Source organism: Ambystoma mexicanum, chromosome 7q, assembly GCF_040938575.1.
Source record: "Ambystoma mexicanum isolate Mex_15411 chromosome 7q, UKY_AmexF1_1, whole genome shotgun sequence".
NCBI lineage: Eukaryota > Metazoa > Chordata > Amphibia > Caudata > Ambystomatidae > Ambystoma > Ambystoma mexicanum.
In genome coordinates, this window is record NC_090941.1 from 289,089,327 (window position 1) to 289,106,551 (window position 17,225).

General features: G+C 42.1%; 1 long non-coding RNA gene across 1 annotated transcript in view; it reads right to left on the reverse strand.

The window, feature by feature from the left end:
- Positions 1–1,735: 1,735 nt before the first annotated feature.
- The window catches only part of LOC138528771 (uncharacterized), a 303,717-nt gene continuing 288,227 nt past the window's right edge, over positions 1,736–17,225 (reverse strand). The window contains exon 3 of the long non-coding RNA XR_011284238.1: positions 1,736–4,877. This is a non-coding gene — a long non-coding RNA (uncharacterized lncRNA). The remainder of the gene's footprint in view (positions 4,878–17,225) is intronic.

Consider the following 17,225-nt stretch of genomic DNA (forward strand, 5'->3'; position numbering starts at 1 on the left):
TTGCACTCGTGCTAATACCATGTCCAATAAGCACTAGGGCAAACCTTGCCATGGTAAATATATTCATTGGAAGAATACATGTTATGTACTAGTTGTTCTAGAGTTATACCCTGCAAAATTGCACTTACACCAGTGAAAAATGTCTTTTGTACGGGCCTTGATGGGCATAATCAGTTGAATGGAGCCAGTCAGTTACACGAACCAATCCTTTTCTATGCCATGGATAAAGTACCTGCACCTAGCGATACCTATTCCTGATTCATTAGTCTATGCTAAACCAGTAAAAACACACTCTGGACAAATATGATACTTCTATGTATCTGTAAGTGTATATATACTTTGTAAAAAATCACCCACCGCCAAGAAATTGTGTCAGGAACTGTCAGAGTGTGCTATTCATGGTCATTTTGTGAGCGGGACCTAGGTGTGTAGCCCAATGAGCAAGCAAACAGTCTTGTGTGAGCATGGGAAAGGCATTTACCAGTCAGTGCCATAGTGGTTTTATTAACTGGATGTTGATGGTAACAGCTGCAAAGTGGTATGAGCACCTGGGCATATAATAGTAGGACCTGGCAGATTCCTAATCCTTTTACACAAGCCAAACCTGTTGCCATTGACAATGCTTGTTTTTAACAGGACTTCAATGGCGTACACGCATGGGTGAGGAGAGGCGGGAAATGGGCATCTACAAACTTGTTTCCCTCCTCACATACCATTTCTCACTGCGGTTACACTAATGCAATAGTTTTGTGATGTAGGTGGCGCTAATAGCCAACACTAAAAAGGGAGAGGCCGAGAAAGTGAGGGAGCACATCTAGGGATAAGGCGGAAGGTCAATGGTAATGAGAAGGAATAGTGCTGCCATTTCCAACCACCATTAGCAACATGTCCACAGAGACCAGAATCTAGACTAGGGTTCTGCAACCTTCAGACTTTTTGCTCTACAATTCCCATCAACTTTAGTCAGCAAACAATGGTGAAGGATCATGGGCGTTGTAGTTCAAATATGTGTCTAGCTGTAGCCTGCAGACCCCCTGATGTAGAGTGAAGGATCAGAGCCAAAGGACAACCTAGGGGATGTGTACGAAGAGAAGAACACAAGTGGAGGAAGTCACAGTGAGGGTGAGACGAGACAGAGCACATGGACACCAGCGCCACCATTTCATCACAATGAGAGACGTGAATAATCTAGAAGTGGATGCCTTCCTCTGGAACATAGAGTGTCAGAGAATGAAGAGAGTGGAACAAAGAGTAAGGCATTGGACATGGTGGACTCGAAGAATGTGCAGAAACAACCCTTGCCCAAGGAACAGCGCCGAAGGAAGGAGGGGAGTCACAGAGAGAACAATATCTGTTAAGGGCTGGAGGATCCCAGGAGGATGTGTTTTGGGTGGGGAGGGGCAGTAATGGATGAGAATGGTGATAGGGATTAGCATGGCATAGCATTGCCTGTTGAAACCCGGGCTGCAAATAGCATTAATACCCATGCCGTTGGCAACAACCCCTGAGCCCATCGTTCAGGCCCTCGCAAGCTTGGTCCCGGATTGTTATAGGCCGTAACAGTTTGCTGCCAGGGGTATTATTGCTATACTTTGCCTAACCCCCCTTCTCAAAAACCACTATGTTTTGGTGCACACTGCAAACTAGATATCCTAACTGGAAATCTAGACTGCGTACTGTCAACGTATGTACAAGACAGGCGTCTTTTGCCACTATCACACAAAGCAACACCCTCTTCAATCTTTAGAATTTTTTATTAAATCACACTTCAATCTTTGCCATCATTTCCACTTTTAGTAGTATGTCATCATCAATAATTATTTAAAATGTCTACTTCATGTTTTCTTTCCATGCCATTGCACTCACTTTCAACAAATGTAAGTGCATTTTCTGTTTTCTGACAGATCTACTATTTCAACATTTATTATTACTAAATAAAATTGCTTGTATGTAAATTCGAGTAACACAATTACATCCACACCTAACAGCACGGCGGCGAGCAGATATCACAGGTATTTCACTTAAACACTGTGTTCGTCACAAATAATAAACACCAATTGACATGTGCCCTCAGATTGTATCTCTTCTTTTTACTTCCCCATAGCATGTATTTACAAAGTAGCTTTCCCAAATTCCTCCTCAAGAAAACAATGGGCCTCATTCCAAGTGTGCCAGTCTGGTAGATGCTGGTAATTCCAGCTGTGGTATTTTTACCTGACCGGCACACTTCAACTAAACTGGTGGGTGCCATGGATCTACGGGCAGGCCTGACCTTATGGGAGTTCCGTCCCGTACCGGCAAACAAATGCCTGAATCACCGCCACTATTACAAACGGTGCTGGTGATTCAGTAAATCCCATCCCATGGAGTCCTGTCTGACTCCATGGGAATGGGAACTTACCGGCACTCCGCCGCCCGTAACATCCCAGTAATACCAGAATATTGGGTGGCAGAGAAGGTAAGTGTAGTTTGCCGGTATCTTGCCAGTAAAACCAGTGGGATACCAACAAACATATAACCAGGGCCAATGTGTCTACTTTTACTCCATACACAAGTCTTCAACAGTATTTCCGAATGTAACTTCTAAATATAAACTATTTTAATTATGTTTCATTGGCGATAAACTGACATTTCCTTTGTAAAACAACATCCAATTCCCCTTCCCTACACACAGAAAAGGAAACCAAAATCCAGGGAGAAAAATATAGTTAGCAATAGGAATGGGATGACGGATATAAGAAGCATATGTATATGTGTATGTCATATAAACAGCATAGCTCAATTTTGCTCAATGACAACTTTTCCAAATTTGGGTTTGCTGCTTTTTTGCCACTGTTCCCCCCCCCCAGACAGGTATTTTGAAGGTTATGGGAAGGTATAAAATGGGGGGTGCGAGTGTAACTGGGTCTTTGTCCGCCCCACCCACCCTGGCTGTTTGTGGTATAAAAAAACTTTTGAAGTTGCCATTCGGTAAAGTAATTTCAGCAAAGGTTCATATACCTGTATAAACAAATACATCCCTCATCTTTATGTTTATGTTGGCCACATGCTACATATGTTTACTGATCAATTATATGCCACAACCTTTTCACTTGATAAAACCCACTGACACATTCCAAACTATGATCCATAACAAAGAATAGAGTGTTGACTTAAATTAAAAAGTCCACCTCACAAGAAAGGTATCCATGCATTCCCTCAGGAATCACAATCCTGACTGTTCCCATGAACATACTGAATCTTTGGACCTAATCCCTGGCATCACTATATCACTAAGCTATATTGGGCCTCATTACACGGTAGGCGGTAAGGGTTTACCGGTACCGGTATTTTACCGGTACCGGTAAACCCTTACCGCCTTACTACGAGGTCCCTTTGCGGGTTGGGGAATTTAATGCCTGCTTTTTACAGGCGTTAAAAACCAACCCGCAAAGGGACCAGGGAGCTAATTACGGTACCGCAATTTGCGGTACCATAATTAGCGCCTTCCCCATTCCCACAGAGCCATATGGGGCAAAAATGGGAATGGGGAAGGGCAATGGGAGAAGGGGGAATTACCGCCCCACCAACCTTGGAATAGGGCGGTAATTCCCCTTTCCACCAAGGCGGTGCCGGTATTTTACCGGCATGGACCAAGGTGCTAATAGCACCTTGGTCCACCGCCATCTGTGTAATGAGGCCCATTATGTTGAAATATGCACTTAAAAGGCAATCATCAGATCACTGCTGCATTCATGCAGTGATGCATAATGTTTTAATGAGGGACAAAATATATACCAGATATTTGTAAAAATTCATACTTTTGGAGTACAGGTGGTATATCAAATACTGGGTGTTACCCGAATTGACCGATCACAATTGACCGTTTGACATAATTGACCGAATTACAGTGGTCCTAATTGATCTTCAGTATAATTGTCCTTTTAATGATTATATATATATGGTTTTGGTTTATAATAATGTAAGGGGATTGGGTTTGGGGTTGTGGGGGGTTTGGTTTGGGTGGGAGTTGCGGGGGGATTCCCCTGCATGTATGTCCTAATTGACCTTTTAAATTCGGTCAATTGTCAATTTGGTCAATTGTGAAAAGGTCAATTGTGAAACGGTCAATTCGTATACAACCAAATGTTGCAAGGGCATTACAAAACAGGAACCACAAATGTGGAATCTCATGCATTCTTGGGTATACTTCATATGTGACTGCATGATGGTGCACTTGTTAGCTCAAGTTGTATATGTTTTACATAGTGTGCAAAAAAAAATCACTTTTCTGTAAAGTGCACTGAGTTTTTCTCCAAGTGAATGCAGTCTATAAAAGCGTTACTACCACAAGATTTTCAGAGAGGGCGTATTCCTCTGCCACAGACACACACATTCACACCAACCTTGTACTTCATAGACCAGGGGGCTAGCTCAGGGGTCATGTGCTCACTTACACTGTGCAACAAGGGTTTGATCCCTGGTGCAGGAGTTGGAGAAATCCACCCTTAAGCATAATATAAATCAACAAAGAATGCCATTCTAACCAATGTCAGTACTTTCCCGTTTTTTTTTTTAAAGATGTTAGACCTGCTATAGGGAGTTTTCTGTAGTGAGTGATACATTCATGTGTTTCTCCATTTGCCCACTGTGTGTCTGTTTTACGACATACAGGGGCTGATTAATAACAAGACATTTTTCAATGGGACTTTCCCATGTTAAAACATTTTTTGGGTAAATCAGGCCCTCCCTCTTTTGTAGTTGTCAACAACACAGTTCTAGCTTCTGCATGTGCATCTTTCAAGCTCCCTTTTGGGGTATCCGCATGCCAGACTTCGACCTGCTGCCTTTGATGATTTGTCCTGCAAGTCTGCATTGGGTGCGCAGTTCCTTCTTACCTGCAAAAAAGATTAAAATGTTGTTAGTTCTTACACTAGAATAAAAGTCATTCTTACAGTTGGTGGCATTGGTGTGCTCATGCTACTGAAAATAAGAAAATAAGAAAGGAATATTTCTTCCGTGATCACTTAAACCATTACAACTCAACAGTTGTTGCAATATGAATGACTTGTCGAAAGATTGTGTTTTTTTTTTTATTTGTTTGCTCTACCTCTTTGGTGTTCGTTTCAGTTTATTGTTCATTAGCTGGCATTAGCTGTTTATTAATGTAATCACCAGATATGGTGTTCAGTTTTCAGCAGGCACCTTTTAACAAACTGCATATATTTAAATATTGGTGTATGCTGATTTCCAGCACAAAACATGCAATGGGAGAGATCTTGAACTGGCCCTGTCTTCTAGTGACCAGGCTGGCAAAGCAGGGCTCCACTTGGATTAATGAAACGTACATTTTGAATTACAAAAACAAATAGTTTGTTGCAAAAAGATGCCCACTCTTAAAACACATAGAATGAGCATGCTGCACTTTAAGCATGTAGCTATGGTGATGTGCACTTCTTAATTTGTTTAGGCTTTTCTTCAAACTTACTGCCTTTGTTCAATGAAACATGTGCTGTTAAAATAAATATTGTTTAAAAATATGAAAACACAATGGGGGTCATTTTAAAATGAGCGTTGTGTTAAATGAAAGCCTCAAAGTGCATTTATGTTTTCATTTTCCGGTCCATCTGTGTGTGATCTGAGGCATATGAGTGCAGCAAAGTGGAGATAGTATCTTGGTTTTATGCCTGCATTGAGAGGTGGTCAGTGATTATTTGTTTTAATTGGAGGGGCATAAATATTTCCCATAAATATGCTTGAGCGACTGAGCACAGCGAGAGAGACTGACCCCGTGGATTGGGGGGTTCTCTCCCCTGAGAAACATTTGGAAAATTGGGTTAAAATTGTGCATTTTACAGCACACTTTCTGTGAAAAATTGGCTAAAAAGCAAGATAGTTTGCAATAGGGGTTGTAGGGTACCTCATGAAATAATTCAATAGATGCAAGTCACTAACAGTGTACAGGAGCATTTCCCAATGCATTTTCATGATGCCTTTGCCCACAATATATGTCAGTATAGAAACATTTTCATGCTGGAGTGCCCATACATTTCCATGCTGGCTGCACCAATATATGCCAGTATTTTCATATAAGAACATACTCATGTTTGCTTTGAGTATAATGCTAGTAGTGATAATGTAAGAAAACATATCCAAGCTTATCCTGCCACTATATGCCAGAATCCCATGTAGGACCATACTCCTCGTGGCTTTGCCAGGAAAAAAGCCATGCCATGATTCAAAAACATGTCCAAACTGGCTGTACCGACTTAGACCAGTCTACATATGTAATAACAGTTATTATGTTTGCTTCCTGTGCCCATATATTTCCATACTGCAGTACCAATATTTTGTATTTTTATTTATTTATCTTTGCATTTATAGCAGTGCCCAAGACCCACAGGTATCATGGCGCTAGTTACATTAAGTGCGAGCTGAACAGGGAAAGCCTTGCCTCATGGTGCTGAGGGCTACATCAAGTAAGCAGGTACAAATAGGTTAAATGTAACAGTATTCTCATATTAGATCATACTGATGTTTGCTTTGAGTATAATGCCAGTAATGATATTGTCAGAAAATATGTCTAAGCTGGTCCTGCAACTATATGCCAACATCCCCATGTAAGACCATATTCCTGGTGGCTTTGCCATGAAAAAAGCCATGTCACAGTGTGAAAACAGGTAACATCTGTCTGCAGCAAAGTAGACCAGTTTAGATATCTAATATACCTTATTGTGTTTGCTTCACCCTTGATGGGTAGTAAAACAATGGTATACCGCAGTAAGAAATGATTGCCAGACTTGCTGCACCAAAATATTCCAGTGACCAAAATATGCCAGTTTAGACAGGCCACATATCCGGCTTCCTTTATTATAGATGCCCAATAAGAAAAAGCATGAGTGACTGCATCCAGATTCCAGTCTATCCATGTAATAATGCTTGCTTCATAAGTAAAACATGCAAATGCAAAAGAAGAAATATCTAAAATGGCTGCACCAAATTGCCAATCTAGCCACATAACAACACTTATCATGTTTATTTAATCATAGAAGCCCCTGGCACAATTTCCCAAACTCAAGCACACACACATTCACCAAACATTCACACGCTCATTCACACGTGCACCCATACACCATACACTCACTCATTCATACACACAGACATACATACATTAAAGTTTATCATTGTTATCTTCAGCCAAGTCTGTACTCTGCTCCTCACCACTGGCACCTCCTGAAAGCCTTCCAGCTGCTGTGCAGCATGCAAAGACCGATTCCTGGTTCCTGCTCATCTGCACAGGGGCTAGTGCATTGAAAAGTCAGCACCCCAGGCCATTTGAATGTGTGGGAGTTGAAAGAGTACCTGCTGTGCTCAGTCATATGTGCGGTTCCCCAGCCTGCATCGCCAATGGTCCATTGGACATGCGCATGGGGAACAGAAACCGCCAAAGTGAAGCTACCTTTCCCCTTGACAGTTTAATCCAGCCCAGGAACTCTCCCTCAGCTGCACCAAGCAACCAAGGGAGCATTCTGTGTTTACACTGGGCTGGTGTGGCTTCTCCATAATGGGCGCCAGTATGAGAAGGTTGGCACCCATGGCCCATAATGGACGAGCCAACCCTCCCTGTATGAGATATTCATGCAGGTGTAAAACCAAAGATTCCAATGGAAGATGACTGAGTTTGGCACATGCTAATGGCAAGGCAGACTCCAGAGGCATCCATTAGAAAACAGTGCAAACAAAGCGTAATTTGCAGGCAACATTTTATTTATCCCAAACCAAAGAGTAACAGTGAAGAGTAGATGCAAATATGCCTTGCTTAATTCTTCTCTTTTACAGTTCGCTTTGAGATTGGCAAATATTGCATGCAGGAGTCCCGACCGCACGTAAGTGCTAGCATTGCTGTCCCCTGAATCCAAAAGGTTCTCCCATTGCAGGTTCTTTTTGATTGAGTGGAGTGAAAAATAAAAGCGTAAAAGGGCTTTTTATGTTTTCTTTTTACACTCATCTACTCTGTGTGCCTTCCCAAAGTGTGGAATGGTAGAAGGGCGGCAAGTCCACACCTTACCGAAAGACACAGTTGAACTAACCCATTGCAGTTCCATCAACAAACTCACTTATGATGTTGCTGATGGAGATGGCATTCTTGTAGTGTGAGGAATGACACCTAATCTGAATTGACTAACCCTTTCTGGCCTCCCCTTCAGAATTGCTGATATGTCGAGCTGAGTCCCGGACTAATAAAAACAAGCCTGCATGCATGGAAAAAAGCTGGGAGCCAGAACAGCGCCGTGGTTACCTTGATAAATAAATATGTATTAACACTCTACTAGTTGCAGTCGCAAAAATAAGTGAAAATTAAAAGCTGTTCTGAGAGCACGAAATTCAGAGCCAGTAGCCCACCCAGGGAATCATGAGGGCCTTCCACGTGCTCCCCGGCCAGATCTGTACATCGTGCAACTGTTTTATTTTGATATGTGTGTACTTCTTCTTTTGGCAAACAGGGAATTGTGTGGAGGAAAACTTGAGAATCACAACCATGTCCTACTTCCTAGAGCGTTTTCCAATGGGGTTTTGCCATTATAAAGCGCTTCTGTGAATTAGCCCTTTCTTCTTTTACAGAAGGGGTATTCAGTGTCCTGTTTTGATTATTGTTTGCCTTTCTGTTAGGTATCCCATGGGCCATAATGCTTTATTTTCTTTGACAGCGGTGAGTGATGTATGGAGAATGAAGACGCGTGCCGGTAATGAATCGGATGAATGATTGCACGAGCTTAACTATGCATGCAGACATGCTAAACCAGCTAGCTACCTTTCTGATGGAAATTGTGATGGATCGCTCATGCTCACTCGCAAAACGTGGTACTGCTAACCACACTTTAATGATTGCCTCATACTGGAATATTTTGTAGCATTTACGATTGCAATTATTTTTCCATTCAATTTACCTTCCCTGTCACTGATTGTGTAACTATAAATCAGCTAATGTTTTTGGTGTCTTGATTAAATTCCTAGGTAGCCCAGGCACAAGGAGTCGGAATGCTGGAACTTTGAAATGTCAAACGCATTTCAAGAGCGTGGCTCCTCAAAAGCAATTGTTTGGCATTGGTCTTCAGTGTAGAATGGACACTAATGATCCACAAATAAATCTCTCTTTAAGGAGAAGGTGGATAATTTAATAACATGGTGAAACTACGTTGATATGAGCTTCAAGTTACTTGAGTTGTGTGAACAATGTACAATTTTCTTTGGTTTTGCTGCTTTCTAATTCACTATGTCTTGGGAGGATAGCTCAGCGGCAACGTGCTCGACTTGGAAGCAAGACAACACGGACCAACACAGGTTCGATCCTTGGGTCTGTGCTTAGTAAACCTCTGGGTATTAAGCGCGTTATAAATAACCTATCATATCATATACATAGCCATCACTGGAAGTTCAGCTCTAGTCACATAAGCAAAGCATTGTGGGTTTGCACGCTTGCTCTAATGCAAGTTTATTGCTCAATGGCATGTCCTTTCTCTTATAGGGCAGTGATATTTTATATGTAGCTTGCTCAATCCAAGGCAGGCGGGCCAAGGATGCAGGCAACCGCCTACATGCTTCACCCTTATTAGGGACCATCAGTGCAGTTGTTTGACATCCTTCTGGTTGGAGTTTTGGGGTATGTTTAGCAAACACCAGACATGTTATGGTGGGTTTAAAAGGCTTGATAAAAATAGCCTTCCTCCTAAAATGTAAAAGTAGAATTAGACACTTGGGCTAAGTCACACATGCCACAGCGCCACCCAATAGCCACCACAGGGAGGGTCACCTCCTGTTCAGGGCCATCAAGAAGATAACAGGCAACAAACATTAGATAGTTTCTTTGAGGGATTTTAACCCCTGAGACCATCTCATTCACCACATTTGGACACAAATATTGAAACCTAAAGAAAAGAAAATAATTGTTTACACATGGTATTGAAACAGTTTTACATTCACAGAGAAACACTTGCACGACATACTATTGCTGATGTACTCCCATTCAGATGTGGTCACTGTGGTTAAGTGACTGAGATACAGTTACAGGTTTTAGCTCTCTTATCAGTTTAATACCACTGATTGGTGCTGGCAACAATGTATTTGGTTTGTTGTATGGATTATATTGTATTGTACTTGTCATTTATATAGCGCCTTTTACCATTATTATAGTCTCAATGCACTGTTACGGGGAACACCCACAGAGTCCAGAATTTTGGAGGTTATGGAGTAAAATCAGGATGCGTGTGTGCATTTGGCCAAATAAAGCTTAGCAGGGCTGGCCAGGCTCTAGTAGAGAGCAACCCATGCAGTCAGGCATGTGGGTGGGTGCTGAGGGGAGTCAGAAGACTGTGTGAGTGCTATAGACGGCTATGTGTCCAGCATGCCTGAATTTGGCATGGGCCTGCGCTGCATTCTGATGTCAGAGATGTTGAGGCGTAGTCTGGTGTTAGTAGGCGAAGAGTTATGTGTACAGCACTACCGAATGTTGTCATATTCCTTGCTGTATTCTGATGTGTGTGTGTAGCCATGTGGCCAGTGTCCACCGGAGAGGTGCGTTGTACGCACCTAGCTGAATTTTGTGATTTGTTGTTTGTGCGCCCTCTTAGGTAATTGGCTTCTTCTGTCGAGTCTTGTGGCTCCAATAAAACAGTTAGCGACAGTGACAGTCTATGCTCCAAATATTTGCAACAAGAGGAGCATGGGTTGTACTTCCAGGTTTTTCTATACAAATAATGTGGTGAGTCTACCCAGATATTGAGCGCTTACTTAACATTTTCAGTTGTTACTTTTACCATGGGCAGCCCATCCTATAGTTCATACATGCGCAACACCTGCCCCTCCCCACTTCCAGAGTGATTCTGGGGCTGGTTCTTGATTGGCCTCCTGGAGTATTGCACGGGGAACCCCTACCTGGCCTACTGGTGAGAGACATGGCCCTGGCACCCATCCTCCCCTGACAATTCCCTGCAGTGCATCCCAAACTGTCCAATTACAATGGTGGTGATTCTATAACAACTGTGGGATATATTGACCCACTCAACGCATTGCCCCTCATCACTGTGCTGCATTGGTGCAAGAAACAGTAAAAATGTCTGCATTGACTCCTGTGTGCACCAGGATCTCAAAATTGCATTTTTACAACCACCAGAAAAATGGCTGTACCACCCTACCACACACATTTCAGGCAGAGGGGAACATAGTACACACTGCAGGAATGTGCCAGTGTGCTGTGCAACATTTAACATGGAATTAAGTAAATAGGCAGCATTGCCTTGCTGAAAACCCCCAAAATTCCCTTTTAAAATGAAACTTTTTCACTCTTTGTAAAAGCTGCGTTAACACTAATTCCATCCATTCATTTTGAAACCACTGTGATTAAAAAGGCCATGCCATGCCCAAGATCATCCATTGTGTCTCAGCAAAACCGGGACTCATTCCTGAATGACAGCCCCTGTCAAAAGTAACTTTGAAAAAAGTAACCAAGAACTCTGCTTTTACTCGCACGGGAAAGCGCGTGTATTTTTCCACAATGTATCAAACACCAGTTGTCTTCAAAAAAACTTTAACTATCTGAGCTTGGTCAGTTTCATATACCAGTGTTCTGATAAAAATCATGCTTCCAGGAAAATTACTTTGGCTGCAAGGCCGTATTGCAAAGGCAGATGGGGCTGCCAAACTGAATGAATGAAAGAAATGTTAGTAGTTTTTAACACATGTGGTAAAATGGGTTTTGCTGACTTAAGAAAAAATGACCTATTTAAAAGTAAATTGTTAATGAAAGCCTGCTTACTTGGCAATGTAAAGGGATTATGTGGCTGGTGATAATATACACATAGGCTATTTTTATTCCACAGGTTTTTTTAAATCAAGGCTCAGAAATCAGGAAATAAAGACTTTTAAATCAACTGGGCTGAGTTGGCAAGCTCTAAAAACCTGTTATGCCAGTTGTTAGCCCTGTAACTTCCTTTAGAATTGCAGGCACACCATAAACTTCCAGCACAGTTAAGCGCCAATTGCCAGCTTCAAAAACTGTGAATGGGTCAGGACAAAGGGAGTTCATAAGCTCATCAGACATTCGTCTGTGCTCCAGGATGGAAAAATGGCAGTCCTGAGACACTCACCTTTCAAGTGTGAAGGGACCATAAAACCTTCAATTAAGACTGGAAACCCCCTTGCCTTTGGTTTCAAAGGCTATTTTATAAGCAAACGTTAAAGACTTTTAACTCTGCAGCAAGAATTAGTAAAGATTTGAAAAGTTTGTAGTTTTAAATCTAATTTTATGTTCTTTCTGTTAAAACTTGATAGAACTAATTACCGCATGGGGAACAGAAGTTAGAAAATATGACAGATTACGGGGAAATAATGTTGCAAACATAAAAATTGCTACATGCATTCCTGGGGACAATTCACATCTGGGTATAAAATTGGGGAATTTTAGGCCAAATCTTTCATGATTAAAATTACCAAAATGTATTCGAAAGGTGAAGCGAGGTCCCACAGACTTGAACATTGGACTGATCTGTGCAGTACATAATATGTAACTTGTGTGTTTAATTTGCCAATAGATTGAAATTAAAGAAATGCTTGTTTTTGGCAAATTCAGATTTTTAGTAAAGTAAATGTATGAGGTTTCTAGATACTATAAAAATCACCTCATAAACATGACATCCTTTTCCTGACATCCAATGAGCGAAGAGCTAGGCAGAGACTTCTACCCTTGCCCAATCCTGTTATTAGAGGCGGGTTTAGCGAATCCTGCCCCTGTCGTATACTGTGATGATGTCACCTGACATTATAAATAAGAGCCCCTGACAACACACAGGGACATACTGATTCCTGACTGATTCATGATTTCCTGGCCGGTGTCCTGTCTGTTCCTGTCTTCTTGCAGTTATCCATCTAGAATCCAGATCCCAACCACAAGGCCAAACCTTGCGGATCCTGCTTCAGCTAGGCCTCCATTTTTTTAATATCCCAATAACCAAAGGGAAGATGTGGTATTTTGGGAAAGCATCCTGAATGTAACCTGGCTTGCTGCTCACTAAATGCAAACCTGCCATCCAGCTGATCTGTAGTATCCAGTAACCAAAAGTGCTACCCAGTATCCATTCCATGCCCGCTGATTTTGACCGGCTGTCCTGTGTTAGAACAGATCCGTGTGATGATCCAGAGCGCTGACTGTCCAAAATCCAAACTAAAAGTGGACTGTGAGTACCAATAGGAACCATAGAAAACCATAGCATACCTTGCCTTGCCTAGTCCTATCCCAATCTCTAAACCATCCTATCCTTACCTTAATAACTTGTAACATCGTCAGAATCCTTATTGCAACCCTGTCATTGATTTCTAGTGGAAGCGCTATCTATTTAGTAATTCTTGTAATTTAAATCCTAAACTATCAATCCTATTTCGAGTGATCGGACTGGTTCTGTCAGGGCGGGCGCTGGGGAACTAGGGTTGAACTCATGAATCAACCCTGGAGCTTACTGTGTCCCTCTTTGGTATTTAGCCTGAATGCTCTAGTGTTGAGTAAAACTGTTCTTGTCAAAACTGATTTCTTTTCTGTTTTCACTACCCGATTTTTCTAAAAACGCAGCTTATTCTACATTGCATATCTCCCTCAGTTTCATAGCTAGAGACTTCATTTCACCTCCTGATTGTTCCTACGATCTATAGCTACACCCCAACCAAACAACTCACACACTCCAAATCAGTGAATTTCACACTTTTTTTTAATGAAAAACCGTTTGGTTAATTTCAGGCGGGAATGATCATTTTTGCAAAGTTTTACACATGTTATTTTTACTATCAATTGTTTTAAACCCTCCATTAATTTTTAAATTGTATGCTTTTGCTCAATCTATTGCTTATGAGTACTTGTAACTTTCCGGTGTTGTTCCCGTAGAGAATTGTACTTATTTAGGGATTTTTGCACACATTCATTGTTTCACCCATTTCCGAGTGTCATTTTAACATTGCAAGGGTTTCAAATCTGTTTTTCTCTCTTGTTTGGGGAGGGAAGGTTGGATTCGAATTTTGTTTCTTATTTCTCATTCCTGATGACCTGCTGCTTCCTCATATCTATTTAGAATTTATTATTTGTGGGTTGAGGAATATTGCAGGGGGAAATCCTAACTTGAGTGCTATCTTTCTAAAAATCCAAAAGTGTCTCTATTCTCTGGTGTTTTCTATCTGTGTTGCTAAAGGGTTAATTTAAGTGCATTGCCTACATTCCTATTGTTATTGTCACCACATTGGTGATTGCTGCCCCATATATTAAAAAATGTAAAATTCTCTCAAATTTTAAATAAATAAATAATTATTACCTTTACCAACCAGCCTGGTTCCTAGTCCACCGTGACCCGGGGTATATGAAAAAGGGGTGTGATATGAGTAGTGTATCTCTCAAATATTGAACCTACATATATAACAAAATAAGCATTTCAGTTGTGCGCTGCATACTAGGCTGAGACCAGGTTGTATCGCCGGATTGAAATACTTAACAGATTTGGGGGCCCACCCGGGATTTTGATTTGGTTACCACCCGTGATAGTCTAGCACAGCAGACTAACCTGCAGGGTAGAGATATTTTGCGTGGTTGAAATGCTGTGTTACACTGTACAAGCACCTCCTAAAACACATGCTCCAAAACCAGGCTGATCTGTAAAAGTATAATTAAATCAACCCCAAAATAATTAATAAAGAAATTGACATTTCTGAAATGGCGATTCCAGTAGAAATCAGTATGGCGAGGGAGCACTCCCTAAACAAGCTTTTTGTCAGGGGTGGGTGGCCAGAACAGAATGAACATGTCTGGCTACAGGAAATCACAGAGCAGGTCACCGCCATGGACCTGGATACATGGCAGGACAATGGCCCATTACACCAAGCTCTCAGTGAATTGTACATGGCCCTGAAAATTTAAGAGGAGCAAAGCAAAATTGCACGAATTGCAGCTTACCTATACCTCCACATAGGAGTGATACGGGGAAAGCATGCTGAAAACACAGTTTTGGCACAGAACCAAATTGAATCCTTAGAGAAAATCCAGACTGATTTAAATTCTGCAGAACAAAAATTACAGGAGAGCCAAGAATTGGAGGCAGAATCTAGGGATGATGTTGCAAGATTAAAATAGGATCTGGCTCTCCTACAGCAAGTGTAGGCAGAGCAAGCCACCCAATTACAGGCACTAAAAGAGGAGTGTCAACACAAGCTGGTGCACAATTACATTTTAGAGCCTGCGCAGAGGAGGTAGTCATCCTACAAGGCCAGATAGATAAATTGAATGAGGTAAATAATAAATTAATTGTGAAATACCTCCACTCTCAAGATGAATTTGATCAAGAGCACAAGAAATTCCATACTATAAAAATACAAAGAGATGACCTGACAGAGCAGACGGGCACCCAAAATCAAGAGAAAGACACCTTAGACCAGCAAATAAGTGAGTTACAAAACGAGTTAGATGAAAGTAAGTTGGCCCTCCAGGAGTTAAAGGAACTAAGAACTGAGCATGGAAAGCTAATGGAGCATGTCAGACGGGTAGAAGGTGCTCTGAAAGAGAACACCCAAGCCAAAGACACACAAACCCAGGAGAAGAATCACTTGCAACAGAGAATGTCCCAGTACTCCCAAAACATGCAGGAAGTGCAGAGGCACAATGAGGCCCTCTGTGAAAAGATTGATGGACTCCACCAACAAGGAGCAGCGCAAGAGCGAATCAGTGAGACCAGTAAGGCCTTGATAGATGAACAAAAGGCTCAGATATTTGCTTAACACCAGGAAAAAGGCTGAAAAAGAAAAGGAGAAAGATTGGAAAAAGAGGGTGCTAGACTAAATTCTAACTGGAGGGACCCTGAACAGGTAGAGAGGGACAGGGCAACCCCTGATCCTAACATAAGGACCTGTGTACTCAGGGATTCAAACCCCTTCAATACCATGAACGCTGCCAGCTTCATGTCTACTGGCTCATATGAACCGGGGGCCATGGGGATGGCAGAATTCAATAGGGTTTGTAAAATGGGACTGGCAGATCACTGCCCGCCGGAAATTGATGGACGGGCATCCCTGTACAGATACCAAAATGTTAGGGCTGATATCTCTGACAAGGATGACTCCTATGAGGGGAGCGGCTGGGAATTAGATCCACCAAAATACCGACTTCCAATAGACCCGTTTGTGAAATTTGGTAGGGAACTCAAGGAAAAAAAGCCCAAAAAGAGTATCCTGAAGACCTCTACCCAGTTAGGGCAGTGAGGGGGGATACTCCACCAATCCTGGGAGCAGGGAAGAGTCAGAAGACTCTTCTGAGCACCACAGGAAAAGAGAAACTAGGCCCCAACATTCTGCGAGCCCTTCTCAAACTCGCAGATTCAGGGAGTGCCTAGAGGATCAACAAGCCACCTCCAGTAGCAGCGCCACTAAGTCTGAGGATGAGTGGACTCGGGTGACTAAAACAAAGAAGGCAAACAAACTTAAGAGAGCCATGAACAAAGATCCCATTAGGCAGATCAAAGCAATTAGAGGTGTGATAACTCCATATCATAAAAATGCAAAGTATTCTGTCTGGGAATACCTAGAATTATATGAGCAAATTATGGATACTTTTCATATGAAGGATAGCCAGAATCGCATAGAGTATGCAAAATGAATATTCTCCCCTGAATACTCCAGTTTCTTTGTGAGACTGGAGGACCAAAACCACTCAAGATGGTCGACCTACAGGGCAGCCATCTTGAAACATTTCTCTGCACACAGAAACCCCCAAGAGGACCGCAAGGCGCCCTACAATCTGCAGTGCAGGGAAGATCAGGCCCCACAAGAATGTGTGCAGGAGCTCAAACACGCCTTTGCACAGACCACAAGGAGGGTGCACACAGATAGTTGGGAGTTCATCACCACCTTCTTTCATGCACTGCCAAAATACATAATGAACAAGCTGGTGAGGGACTTTCATGAGAAAATATCACTGGATTGGGTCATAGAACAGGCGACCCACATTTTGTGAGGTACAAAAACCGGCAGTTAACAAAAACACAAACAAAAACCCCAAACCAGCCAACACCCCTGCTGCTGCTAAGGTGGCAGAGGTGAAGGTTGCCTCCATTCTAGATCTAGAGATGGGGGGGCCTAAAAATATACCTGTACCGAATCAACCCAATCAAAGACCCAGACGGCCTTCGGGCCAATCCCAGACATGTGTAGTGAGGGAGGTAATCTCA